The 13355-nt window shown below is 41.3% G+C and overlaps 1 pseudogene; it reads right to left on the bottom strand.

Annotated features, from left to right (window-relative positions):
• Positions 1 to 13355, bottom strand: part of LOC117481986 — a 37826-nt pseudogene that overhangs the window by 10952 nt on the left and 13519 nt on the right.

The following is a 13355-nucleotide window of genomic DNA, read 5'->3' as shown; positions in this document are numbered from 1 at the left end:
ATTTGGATGTGAATGATGGATGAAGGATGTTTTGGCTTCTCTGAGCATCTGAACATTTATTGCGCACACAAATACAATAAACAAACCAATAAAGTTTCAATATTTTCAACTGAATACCATCAGATGGTCCCAGTATATCAGCATTAAGACATAACTCTGTTATCGGTGGGAAATTATATAGATCTTATTTTTAACTCTAACACATGGTGATAAAAATGTATGTGAATAAAGAAACTACTAGAAAGTAATAATAAGTGCTTTCACTGATAACTGTAAATACTGCTGTGTGGTGTGATCACATGCTGCTGTGATAAACCTCTAAAGTCCTTCATGTGTTTGACATGTGTTTGTGTCACTCAAAGGAGTATGAAGAGGGAGACGGTACACCTTCTGATCCACATTAGTTTATAAAGGTAATCACATCTGGACTTACTTGGCCTTTTTGCAGTTCCTCACAGCTGGAATCAGTCTATGTCGTCCCTCATCTGATGTTTTGTAGTTCGTCAGGTTCAACTCATCCAGAACCTCCTCTGACATCTGCAGCATGTAGGCCAGAGCAGAGCAGTGGATCTCAGAGAGTCTCTCTGATCTGTTCTCTGACTTCAGGAACTCTGTGATCTCCTGATGGACTGAGTGGTCGTTCATCTCTGTCAGACAGTGGAAGATGTTGATGCTCCTGTCAGGAGAGATTTCATAACAGTTTATCTCCTTCAGGTTGCTGATGGCTCTCTGGATGATTTCTGGACGGTTGTCTGTGCGACCCAGCAGGCCTCCTAAGAGACCCTGGTTGGACTCCAGAGAGAGGCCGTGGAGAAAGCGGACAAACAGTTCAAGGTGGCCATTTTTACTTTGGAGGGATTTTGTCATTGCTTCCATTAGGAAGACATCCAGGGATGGGTAATCCTGATCACTGCTATACCTGTTGTTATAGTCTTCCTGCAGGAAGTCCATCAGTACCGCTGTGTTCCTGTTGGTGTAACAGTGGAACATGTAGACTGCAGCCAGGAACTCCTGAATGCTCAGATGAACAAAGCAGTAGACTGTTTTCTGGAAGATCACACTCTCTCTTTTGAAGATCTCTGTACAAACTCCTGAGTGCACCAAGGCCTCTGTGACATCAAGACCACAGCGCTCCAGGTCTTCTTGGTAGAACATGATGTCTCCTTTCTCCAGATGTTCAAACGCCAGCCTCCCCAGCTTCAGAAGAAGCTCCCTGTCAGCCTCCGTCAGCTGCTGTGGACTCGTCTCATGTCCCTTATCATACTTCTGCTTCTTCCTCTTGGTCTGGACTAGCAGGAAGTATGAGTACATGTCAGTGAGGGTCTGTGGCAGCTGTCCTCTCTGGTCTGTAGTCAACATGTGGTCCAGAACTGCAGCAGTGATCCAGCAGAAGACTGGGATCAGACACATGATGTGGATGCTCCTGGAGCTCTTGATGTGAGAGATGATTCTGCTGGACAGTTCTTCATCACTCGATCTCCTCCTGAAGTACTCCTCCTTCTGGGCGTCAGTGAAGCCTCGTACTTCTGTTACCCTGTCCACACACTCAGGAGGGATCTGATTGGCCGCTGCAGGTCTGGAAGTTATCCAGACGAGAGCCGAGGGAAGCAGCTTCCCCCTGATGAGGTTTGTCAGCAGCACGTTGACTGAGGACTGCTGTGAGACATCAGACACAACCTCATTGTTTCTGAAGTCCAGAGAAAGTCTGCTTTCATCCAGGCCGTCAAAGATGAGCAGCACTTTACAACCAGCCAGCTGCTCTGCTGTGACCTTCTGTAAGGTTGGATGGAAAACATGGAGCAGCCTGAGAAGACTGTACTGCTCACCTTTGATCAGGTTCAGCTCCCTGAAGGAGAGCGGGATCACCAGACTGACATCTTGGTTTTCCAAACCCTCGGCCCAGTCCAGAGTGAATTTCTGCACTGAGAAGGTTTTTCCAACTCCAGCGACTCCGTTGGTCAGGACCGCTCTGATGAGAGTCTGTTGGTCAGGTAAGGCTTTAAAGATGTCCTGGCACTTTATTGGAGTGTCATGGAGGGTCTCTTTCTTGGAAGCTGTCTCCAGCTGCCTCACCTCATGTTGGGTATTAACCTCTTCACTCTGTCCTTGTGTGATGTAGAGCTCAGTGAAGATGCTGTTGAGGAGGGTTTCACTTTGATCAGTTCCTTCAGTCACACGTTCACATCTCCTCCTCAGACTGACCCTATGTTCATCTAAAACCTCCTGCAGACCACCATCCGCTGAAAGAGAAGGAGACGTGAGAGAATTAGGAAAATGCTTTTGAGAATCTAACAATAAAAGAGTGTAAATGTTTTATAAAACACCTTAATGTCTATCTCTACAACAGTTTACTTAATCAAAAAACAAATTAACCAGGAAGAGGAATAAGACGCTGCATGTGTTCGGCCTCTTACCTCGTACAGAGCTGGTCTGACTGGCTGTCTGCAGTCCAGCTCTGGATCTGGGTCTTTTCCCACACTGGGGACAGGAGGAGTCTCCTGATGGAGGTCGCTGCTCCCAGTATGAGGTGATGCACTGTCTGCAGAACCAGTGTCCACAGCTGGTAGAGACTGGATCCTTCAGGACGTCCTGACACAGAGCACAGCTGGAGAGCTGCTCCTCCACAGGAACACGACTTTTCCTCTTCCTTCTGTGGAGATGAACACATCCTTTACAGCACTTTACATTAGTGGAGCTGATTATCCCCAATTGTACAACAAGGGGGCAAATTCTAGTTTGACATTTTAAAAAGGTCTATATCTCTATATAATATATCTTTGTGATCAGGTAGATAGTTTACACTTCACATTATTATAAAACCACAGGGCATCTTGTCTGGATTCATGACATCACCCAGAAGAACACTCTTCTTCTTCTTCTAAGACACACACAGCTGTATTATTATAAACCCAATTTACGTAGAATTTGCTTTTTAATTGCAATAAACATATGGAAAGGATGCCTAAATAACAACGTAATGATACTGATTTGTAAAAAGGCTGAGTTAATGCTTTGTGAGGTCTATCTCCAACACAATGAGCAACACTTAAAATGTTTGTTTTCTGAATGAGATCGGTTTGATTAAAACTAGACTAACATTGTAGTTGCTCCATCAACACTCAGAATAACTTCATGTAGTCATAAGTACAGCAGTGACTGTATTGTGCAGCTCCTTCAGCAACAGGCTTCTGCACCCCCGCTGTCTCACGGAGAGATACCGCAGGTCCTTCCTTCCTGCAGCGGTCAGACTATACAACCAGCACAGCCCCTAGTTGACCCTCCCCCACACACACAACAACACAGACTATATCACCCCTTGCTGTTAAATATCAACCAACTGTGTGCAATATGTGCAATATATATATATATATATATGCCGTTAATAACTGTGCAATATATACCTGGCTGCTAAATCCTAAGAACTGTTACAGGATGTGTATTTTGTAAATTGTGTAACTTTTTTTTCTGTTTAACTTTAATACTTTTTAATGCATGTAACATTATGTAACATTAAGCTGTCTGGCTCTTTTTCTGCTGTAACAATGTACATTTCCCCTCTGTGGGATTAATAAAGGTATTCTGATTCTGGTTCTGATTCTGATTATTAGTACCAGACGGTCTCTGGTACATTAATAACCCTGATTTATTATGAGGTACCGTAGATCTACGTTTTCCATCAGACCGTCAGAGACAACAGGAGCAGAATCTCAACACTGACAGGTTTTTGTAACAGAGCGTCACAAACTTTACACTCAAGATGGAATGTGTCACGCTGCACGAATACGCAGGTGACATGAATTTAACATCTTCACTTAATTTGTGTTGCCAGGCACGGATCTGGGTCTCTGCATTGACTCTACATGTAATCACACAAAACTCTGTTTTATCTGCTAATGCTAAACACAACCAGCTGCCGTGTTATTACTATTATTAATAAACATCTTAAAAATACATATCATAAACATACCCAAGTAGTTAAATAATGTTTTGGACGATATATTTAGTTTTTAGTTAGTATTAAATCAACATGTTTGCTATTTAAGACCATTTTATGCCACAGATACAATGATAATATAATTTCATATTGAATATCATTAGATAATGTTAGCTTACTGTACTCTAATGCGTTTTTCCTTTACAAACTGCTCACATGATATCATTAAAGAACAGTTTAATATATTAGATTGTATAAAAACTGAATCCTGTTCAGGTCAGTTTACAGTAGAAACAGACTCTTACTTTGTGTCTGAGGGTCCAGGTTCATTACTGAAGTTTATAGGATCCTCTTTAGACCAGTCACTCTTCAGAGACAGACAGCTGGAGACTGGAGATTTGTCCTCTTCCTCATCTTTGAAATCACTCATCTTCTCCAGTCTGAGAGATAAACCAGTAACACTGGAGACACACACATACACATTATAATAACACGCTTGTTTCAATCAAAATCATCATAATAATAAACTTGGTTAAAATACATCAAATCAGTCAGACTTCAGACAGGCCGCTCTCCATTTTGACTGTGCTGGACTGTCACATGTTATGTTGCTTTGATGAATCAGAAAACAGGAAATAAAAACAGTTTACAACACTTGCAGAAGTCTCGTTGGACTCTAGGACGCTGATTTTTGACCAAGAAGTTATTTTCTGACATCCAGTATAACAGAGTAAACTAGAGAATGCAATTCCTGAAGAAATTGCTAGTGGGAATGCTTTATGCTGAAAAGCTGACGCTAAACTGCTATGCTGAAATGTAATGTGTAAGAAGAAAGTGAAGAATTTAGATTGAAATGATACATGAACACTGGGGGCTTGAATGTATGATGAGAGAAGAAAAGAAAGTAAAAAGGCTTGGAAAAGCAGCAGAATATTTGAACTGCAAACTATCGAACTAACTTGATGGCGAATTATCTGTCGCCATGGCAACGGTATTTGATGACACCCCATAATACGCTTAGATGTGTTGATGGCTGCATCGTTACCAAACCTGTGAAGGTTTGGGCCGTTTGGAGCATTTTCACTGAAGTTAAGAGAAAACCGTGTTTCATGGCGAGCATTGTGTTGCCATGGCAACGGCATTTGAAGAAATCTCAAAACTGTCCCGTAGATGTCTTCACGGCTGGACTGTTAGCACACATGTGAAGTTTTAGCACTTTTTGACAATTTTCATAGGAGTTATAGCAATATCGTGTTTTATTGCAAGGGATGCCATGGCACCAGCTTTTGAGGAAAACTCACTAATGGCACATATGCGGCTTTCACACCAGCGCTTTTCCCTTTCTAACTCCGAGCTAGAGCTTTTCTGGTTCAGCTCCGGTTTCCCTTTTCTGCTCCCGCTCTGTTCACACTGCCCAGAGCTGCTGCGTCATGACGTCACCGTTTACATCGCTGATTTTCTCCCCAACGGAGCTCACAACAACAACGGGGGACTGCGTCGGGTCGATGATCGTGTTGCTTTTAATCATACGAAGACAGATTAAATTAAATAACGACTTCTCCAACCTTATACTTTTCTCCAGAGTGCCGTGGTTCATTGTTTATTAATGTGTTTCAGCGGCATTTACCGACCGCTGCAGTGCTGGCTGCTCTTCCACGGGAGTTTATTCTCCCGTTAGCTCCGGGTTAGCTCACACGGCTCTAAAGTATTCACTGTCTGACTGTCACACAAGCAGCTGATACATATCCCCAGTTCCCCTTAAGTGAATGTGTGTCAGTCTGAATTGACGCTGTTTGGCATCACAACGCTGTTATGAAAGTTTCTCTGGTATAACATGGGTGATGTTTGCATAGCAACCGAAGCTAAACTGACTACTTGCTAAGCCGTTTTCTACAGGCACATTTTACCGGCGTATTTTTCATTATGATTCTACTTGTGATAGTCGGACATGACAACCTGTGCAGCCCATGTATTGATTCCATCCGATAGCTGCTATAATAAAAAACAAAACGTCTGCCTGCTCTCCACAATGATCAATAACAGCGAACGGATGGTCAAAGTAAGGTACAAATAAACAGAATCACACGAAGCCTGGTTAGTGTTGCCTGACTTTATAAAGTGTGTTTTTTTTTATAAGTGTGTGATTGCCTTCTAGTCACTTTGCTCAGCGCTACTGCTTGTAGGCAGGCATGACGAGACTCTTCAGTCGACCCATGTTCAGGGGAGGTGGGTTTAGTTTCCTGCACGCCTCGACGTAAGAGAGACGTAAGCGACGCCGCCTCTTAGCTCCGAAGCTCTTGCTTCTAGACCGACAATTTTTTGGAGCTGGAAGTGAACCGCATTCTGGAGCTATGAGGCGGCGCCACTGCGGTGTGAACACGAAAAACCGGTACTTTTCAGGCTCTAGCTCCGAGCCGGCGCTGAAAACGCGTTGGTGTGAAAGGGGCAAGAGACATGTTGAGGGCTGGACCATTAACTGTCATCTGAAGTCTGGTGGTGTTTTGACCATTTTCCTATCAATTACGACAACATCGTGTTTTTTGGCGAGGGATGCGTACTTTTTGTGTACTTTCGGGTTCATAATGTGGCCTTTTTGGCAGATTAACTAAAGGTGTGTGGCTGCTGTGGTGGGGAAAGATGAGGCTGAAATTACAATGGGGTTTAACCTGTTAAGCTCTGAGCCTGTTTTTCAGGTCTCAGGCTCGAAAATGACATTCCCAGAACAAATGACCATATCTTCCCTTCTAAAAGGGTTAAATTAATAATCTTTTTTCTCAAAGTAATGATAAACCTGTGAGTTGGATGTAGAAAAGTCAGAATCAATATAGATGTTTTTTATTTTAACCTGTTACGCACCGCCCCCCCGGTACCGGGCAGATAAACACGTCATTTGCAGGAAACAACGTCTAAGGAATCTTAATATTTAATAAACTATGAATGTTTTATATCCATGTAACGGGAAGAAACTCAGCTAACTGATCTTTTTTTTTTTTAAATCCAAAAAAAAAAACACAATGCTAACACTCAGCCTCTGAATTAGCCACGAGCGAAAAAATGTAACCTATCTCTGCACCTAAACTCACTCATAACTCCCTTATTACTTATCCTAGATGCACAGCCAACCCATCGATTAGCATCACCTGGAGACACAGAATCTGGGGGTGCCCACCTCAACACTCAGTGATAAACATTTGCGACGCTATAAACGAAAGCGTACATCATAACATGTGGAGCTAGGTAGCTAGAAACGCTAACATGGCTTAACTTGGTCAAAACTGGTCTTCAATGGCATTAAAACGATAAAAAAACGATGCTGCAGTTAATCCATAAGTTAATCCAATGTGTCTGTGTCCTCTTTGAAATGATTTCTGATAATCCATAAGCAATAAAACTGCTTTTTCGTTTCCAAATGTCAGAGCGAGAGATCGGTCCACTCTGCTGCAAAATTACATGCGCGAAGCCTCCACCTCTTCTCTTCACAACGTGTGTGTGTGGGGGACTCCCCCTTCGATTCTATTGGCTCTAACGGTCAGAAAGAGGTGTCAACCATCAAAATCGACCAAGGGGGGCCAGAGATATAGAAAAAAAAACATTTTCACCCAAATCACCTCAGAGGTGGGGTGGTTTTGGATAAACCTCTCTAAAAAGGTCAAATGTCACTTGTTTTGCATCAATCTTGATACAGGGTACTTAATATATGTTGTACTTTGGATTCCTGAAGCTTTTAGTCTACTAACCCATCATCCAAGGGTAGTTTTCACTATAAGTAAAAAAGAATTTTTGGACGGACACTATAATTTATAGTTTTTTACTATGTAAAATCTGAATTTTCTTTAAAATAAAAAACATCTATATTGATTCTGACACTTCTACATCCAACTCACAGATGCAACCTTGCTTTGATAAAAGAAATTATTCATATAACCCTTTTAGAAGTTAAGTTGTAGTCATTTGTTTTGGGCATGTCATTTTCGAGCCTGAAACATGAAAAACAGGCTTGGTGCTTAACAGGTTAAAGAAAATTCAGATTTTACATAGTAAAAAACTGTAAATTATAGTGTCCGTCCAAAAAATCTTTTTTACTTATAGTGAAAACTACCCTTGGATGATGGTAAGGTAGACTAAAAGCTTTAGGAATCCAAAGTACAACATATAATAAGTACCCTGTATCAAGATTGATGCAAAACAAGTGACATTTGACCTTTTTAGAGAGATTTAGCAAAAAGAAACCACTTCTGGGGTCATTTGGGTGGATTTTCCATATCTCTGGCCCCCCCTTGCTCAATTTTGATGGTTGACACCTCTTTCTGACCGTTAGAGCCAATAGAATCAAAGGGGGAGTCCCCCACACTTTTCATTGTGAAAAGAAAAGGTGGGGGCTTCGCACATGCAGTTTTGCATCAGAGCGAACCTATCTCTAGCTTTGACATCTGGAAACGGAAAAGCAGTTTTAATGCTTATGGATTATCAGAAATCATTTCAAAGGGACACAGACACATTGGATTAACCTATGGATTAACTTCAGCAGCGTTTTTATCGTTTTAATGCCATTGAAGACCACTTTGGAGAGACTACAGAGCCAAGGTAAAAATGTTAGCATTTTTAGCTACCTAGCGTCACCTGTTTTGATGTCCGTTTTTGCTTATAATGTCGCCATTTCGTATAATTCAGTGATAATGAGGGTACCCATCGATTCTGTGTCACCTCACGATGTGAAACGATGTCATGGATGTAGAGAAAAGATAAATAATAAGGTTTTGTGAGTGATTTTTGGTGCAGTAATCTATTAGCATTTTTCGCTCGTTGCTAATTCAGAGGCTCAGTGTTAGCATTGTGGGTTTTCTTTTGAAAAAAAAGATCAGTTAGATGAGTTTCTTCCCGTTACATGGATATAAAACATTCATAGTTTATTAAATGAACATGCCCTCAGACACTGTTTCCTGCAAGATGTTGCGGCAGTGCCCCGGGCTGGAGACATGTTGAAAGTTTGTGTCACTTCATGCCCTCAAGAGGCATTTTGTTTAATTATTTTTGCTTAATGTTTTTTAATTGTTCAAGCTACGAGATGTTTTCCTACGTTTCTCATGAAAAATGATGTCTCAGGAATGTAGGGTTTGGGAATTATGGCAGGTTTAAAAGAAAATATGAAGGCAAAATTAAATCTGTCCTCTACTCCAGCTGTGACATCACGCACTCTAATATCTGAAGAAGGCCTCTTTACCAAGGTCTGAACAATGTTTAATATCTCTAAAAGTAAGAATCAGATTTAAAAGTTGTGTTACATGAATAATGTCAGAAAGATGTCTAACATTTTAAAGTTGGAATGAGGTTTCTGAGTGAAAGTATGAAGGAGCAGTTAGCAGTTGAAGTTGCATGAAGATTGTTCAAGTCTGAAGAGTTTCTCCATTGACTTCCATGTTAAAATGTGATGAATTATGGGATATATCTCTGGAATTATGAAAGTTATGAATGATAAAAGTAATAGCCATCAATTCCTGACCGAGCTGAACGTTTTGATGTTTGAACGGAGTTTCTGCGATGTGGAATGTGGGAGAAGAAGAGGTGCAAAATAACCCGGCGGAATAATAAAGAATTTTGTGCGTAGCATAACAGATAGTTGGAATGCTGTATCACCATTCCCACTAAATAATGAATGTGTTAAAAAGCAGATCCTGGTGTTAACACTAGGGGCGTTTCCTGGACCTGGAAACATTCGGGGCTTAGCCCACAGTGGCGGCGCCAGAGATTTTCTTTTGGGGGTGCTGTGGGGTAGCTTGACGTTTGATAGAGGGTGCTCAAACATTTAGGGTTTCCCATTAAGGTACCGGGCGCTAGAGTAGAATTTTCTACTTACCCAGGGGGCAAAGTCATTTTACAGACATGGAATGTTGTAAAAGGTTGTCCACCAGAAATGATATCTAGGACCTTCAAGGATCACAACCTGGGTGGACAACCCGGTCAACTAGCTACTGGAAAGCTACAGTGAGGGTCCAAACAATGCAACCCATATATGAAAAAAAGTCAAAAATTCTGGCTGGATCAGATGCCATCATTCTCTTTCTGATTGAATATCTCTGTGACAGTTCATGGTAAAGACAAACTGAGCCAACCTATTGAAAGAGCAGAAAATAAGCTTTCAGGTGATGCCTTGGTTAAGCCTGTTCTCAATAAGGCCACTCGATGAAACTGTGCCTTTTTTGTCTCTCCAAAGCAAAATCCATTTCAAGCAATGCATTTGTGGTCCTCTGGATTGTTTGCTGTGTTCAAAATTGGTAAATATACTTAAAAGATTATTTATATATAACATATTGAAGGGTTTACATTAATATACACAAGGTTTGCTGCCGATGCTAAGTTGAATTGATTCAATGTTTACAGATTTTTCAGTTTACAGACTGGAAAGCTACAGGCAGCGAAATTCAAAATGGCCGCCACTTTCTTTGCAAAACCCTTTAATTTAAGGTTTTCTATGTTATAGGACAAGGCAAACTGAGTTAATCGTATCTGGAAGTTGACATTAAGTTCAACTTAATGTCAAATCAATACCCTTTTATTATTTGTACAAATCAATGTCTTTGTTTTTGTGAAAAATATCCTATTTTGATCATGAAATAAACAAAATTCCTGGTGGCAAAACATTTATTTCACTTTCACATACTCTTTTCTTAGTTATTAACTACAAATCAACAGATATGACACAATAATCAGAAGTTGAACACAAAATAATCATTCACATGGCCCAGAAATAGAAAAATGTGAATGTTTTAAGAAGAAAGGGGGATAAAGTAATATACACTGAATATACAGTACAAATGTTTTCAATGTACACATGGTGGTATTCATGGTAGTGTCCCAGAAAGCTTTTTGCTTTCTATTCATTTTCTGAGTCACAGCTGCTGTCACTGCTCTCAAGTGTGGCAGTGTGTATGCTTCTGCATTTGGTTGCCAGTCCTTGGCAACGGCACCCTATGTAGCATGGAACTGCATTCTTTGCACAGGAACAGTTCTTCTGACAGCCCTTGAGACATCCACATGAGATTGTCTTGTTCATTGACACAGGCCAAGCTGGCTTTGTAGATGGTACCGGAACTACATGTCCATTGTCCAGAGACCATCCAAATTCTGTGCATGGGGGGATTTCTGGCTTGGCGATGTGTGCGTTCTTGTCAATGATGGTTGCCGCAGCTCTTTTCAGGTGCAGCAGAAATGCAAGCTCCTAGTAGCTTTAGGAACGTTGATTTGTTGTTCAGGAACTTGTATGCTCTCAGTTTGCCCAGATCAGAACCCTCAAAGTGATCAGCTTTGGATGTATACACAGTGATGGTGAGGTCTCGTGCCTGATTGAGGAGGTCATCTGTTATGGCATCGGCAGGGTTCTCACCAATCTTCAAGTGCAGGTATGTCCAGACTCATGCTGCTCTTGAACCATGCCTTCTTGCCAGTGAAATATGGATAACTAGTGGTATCTCTACCACTCAGACTGTGGATGAAGGGCATGGCACAACACTGTGAAGGTCCCAGCGCCACAACCATTTTATGTATAGGCAGGTATGCATTCTGGCCTGTTCTCACCCACAGCTCTGTTAGATCGCTGAGGTGCGTTGCACCATAGTACAGGCATGTGGTAATGATGTCGGTGTCATTGGCATCTATGACAACTCTGTCAACTTCCTCATTCTGGACACTGTAGAGCAGTGGTTCCCAAACTTTTTGTGCCCAAGGCACACCAAAGGACAAGTAAAAATCTCAAGGCACACCTATTGTGCAAAATAGCCCTAAAACACGTGTTATCACTCATATCATGTAAAATATCTGTAAATGTGCATAATTATTTACTAATGCCAAATAAAATGTGACAAAGACAACTATATTACTCATGAAATATTTATTAATGAAATATTTCAGAAATTAATTTGAAACTTTATCAAATTAGGCTTCATCAAAGCAGCAACACACTCATTTAAACCAGTGAGGTCACAAAATTAAAAATTGTGGAGGATCAGGCTTTGGTGGTCGGCTCCCATCTCGGCGCACAGCTGGGAGAAGAGGCGAGATTTCAGGGGCCTTGATTTGATGTAATTCACCATCTGCACAGCCTGATTCAGCACCTCAGTCAACTCCGGGGGCATGGTTTTGGCAACTAATGCCTCGCTATGCAAAATGCAGTGGTTTGTCACGATATGTGGGTTTTGTGCTCTCACCTTAGCAATAAATCCTTTCACTCTTCCCGTCATGCTTGCCGCACCATCTGTGCAAAGACTAACGCACATATTCCAGGTCAGACTGTTCTCTTTTAAATAGTTATTAGTTACCCTGAATATTTCTTCTCCCGTAGTATGGCTTTCCATTTCTTCGCAAAAGAAAAACGTCTCTTTGATAGAGTCAGCATTAGGGATGCCAGCGATTATTCGATTTTTCGAATATTCGTTACAGTCTCCATAATCGAAAATTATTTTTAAAATTCGATTTTATTTATATATATTTTTATTATTATTTATGTTTTTCTTTTTTTTTTCTGGCTTAGTTTCAACCAAAATATAAACTAATGCTAATAGTAATAGTATTAATAATTGTAAATGGCCATTGGTCACACCACCAGTTTGTTTTACTGTAAACTTGGAGGAAGAGTGCAGACTGCTGCTACACACCGACCCCCCCCCCCCCCCCCCCCCCTCTCTCCGCCACACGTGCAATTGGCGATATACAGAACAGTGAGAACAACACAACTAAAGATGAACAAAGCGGCACGTTCAAAGAAGAGAAGTGACAAGTGCAAATGAAGTAAAATGCAAGCTCTGCGAGAAGACTTTTTTTTCTCTCCCGCGGGGGGGGGGGGGTGCGACGAATAATCGAGTAATATTCGCCAGGGCTGTCCGATTTTCGAATTTGATCATGGTCAGTTTCTGGCATCCCTAGTCAGCATCAACATATCTGACGTTTGCCAGAAGTTGGGCAGCCCCACTTATGTCAGTAGGTTCGTCTATTTGTAGGGAAAATCTGCCGCTCGCCACTGAAGCCATAAGACAGGTAACTTTCATGATACTGTCTGCTGACAGTTTTTTTCCTCTTTTCTTTCGGTGGTGGCTTGTCGGCAGTCTCTGCACTGGTGGTTGGTAGTTTGCTCCGCACAAGAAAGCGCTCCATTTTCCCTCTTGCGTGTTTCTCTGTTTTAATGTTGTCCTTCAGCCTTCGATGTGTCACGGTCTTATAATTCCCACCTGCAACTGCGTTAACAGCGAAATATGGGGTTCTGTGAGGATTTTTTTAAAGAATTGTTTTTAGGTATAGAGTTTGCCTCTGTATTATGAAATGAGTGCATACAAAGTACTGATATAGTAAATTAAAAAATAATAATTTTTGTGTAGTTGTATATTGCAATAATAACGTATGGTTGTCACAAAATCCCACGGCACACCCGGAC

Source organism: Trematomus bernacchii, unplaced genomic scaffold, assembly GCF_902827165.1.
Source record: "Trematomus bernacchii unplaced genomic scaffold, fTreBer1.1, whole genome shotgun sequence".
NCBI lineage: Eukaryota > Metazoa > Chordata > Actinopteri > Perciformes > Nototheniidae > Trematomus > Trematomus bernacchii.
Note: the sequence above shows the minus strand (reverse complement) of the source record. Positions and strands in the feature narration are given on the sequence as shown.